We start from the raw sequence: 1,550 nt of genomic DNA on the forward strand, positions 1-1,550 counted from the left end.
TTCATCTATGTTATACAGCATTTTGCAGATTTTATATTATTCTTTAGTGTTGCATAGTATTCCATTGTGGGTATGTGCCATAATTTGGTTATCCATTCTTTGATGGGCGTGTAGGTTATTTCCATCTTTTTGCTATTGTAAATAGTGCTATGAACATGGGTGTGCATATACATATTCTTATTCTGGCTCTCACATCTTTAGGATATATGTGTAGTACTGGAATTGCTGAGTATTTCTAATCCAACTTTTTAAGGAATTGCCATACTGCTTTCCACAGTTGTTGTATCATTTGACAGTCCCACCAGCAGTGTATGAGAGTCCCAATCTCTCCATATCCTCACCAGTATTTGTTATTTCCCATATTGTTGAACTTTGCCATTAGTGCTGGCGTGAGAAGGTATCTCATTGTTGTTTTGATTTGCATCTCTCTGATAGCTAATGATCATGAACATTTCTTCATGTATTTGCTGGTTGCCTGAATATCCTCTTTGGTCAAGTGTCTATTCATGTCTTCTGCCCATTTTGTAATTGGATTGTTAATCTTTTGTAGTTGAGGTATTGGAGTTTTCTATAAATTTTAGAGATAATTTCCTTGTCAGATAATGTTGTTTCTAGATATTTTTTCCCAATTTGTAGGTTCTTTTTTTCTCTTTCAGAGAAGTTTTTGAAGCACATAAAAATTTCATTTTTAGAAGGTCCCATTCATCTAGGTTCTCTTCTGCTATTTGTGCATTTTGGGTTATGGTTGGCAGTCTATTTATGCCATCAATTAGGGCCCCTAAATTTGCCACTAGTTTTTCCTTGAGGAACTTTATAGTTTTAGGTTTCACATATAAGTCTTTGATCCATCTGGAGTTAGTTTTTGTGTATGGTGTGAGGTCTGGATCTTGTTTCATTTTTCTGCAAATGGATATCCAGTTTTTCTAGTACCATTTGTTAAACAGAAAATCTCCTCCCCATTTAATTGATTTTGGCCCTTTGCCAAGGATCAGCTGACCATACGTCAATGGATCTATTACTAGGTTCTCAATTGTGTTCCAATGGTTTATGTGTCTGCCATTGTACAAATACCAGGCTGTTTTACTACTGTGGCTGTATAGTAGGTTTTGAGATCCAGGAGTGTGAGACCTCCTACTTTACTGTTCTTCAATAGTGCTTTGCTTATTCAAGGTCTCTTTCCTTTCCATATAAAATTAGTGATTGTTTTTTCCATATCATTAAAGTACTCTGATGGGATTTGGATTGGGATTGCTTTGAATGTATAGATTGCCTTGGGTAGAATTGACATTTTCACAATGTTCAATCTTCCTATCCACAGCATGGTATGTTCTTCCATTTATGTAGATCTCTTATGGTTTCTTAGAGTAGTGATCTGTAGCTTTCTTTGTACAGGTTTTTTGTGTCTCTAGTGAGATTTATCCCCAAGTATTTTATTTTTTTGGTAACTATTGTAAATGGTATTGATTTCCTTATTTCCTTTTCAGCAATCTCTTTGTTGGTGTAGAGGAATCCAACTGATTTTTTTTGTGTTGATCTTGTATCCTGCCACT

Source organism: Orycteropus afer, unplaced genomic scaffold, assembly GCF_000298275.1.
Source record: "Orycteropus afer afer isolate SDZICR_OR568_19922 unplaced genomic scaffold, OryAfe1.0 scaffold00380, whole genome shotgun sequence".
Taxonomy (NCBI): domain Eukaryota; kingdom Metazoa; phylum Chordata; class Mammalia; order Tubulidentata; family Orycteropodidae; genus Orycteropus; species Orycteropus afer.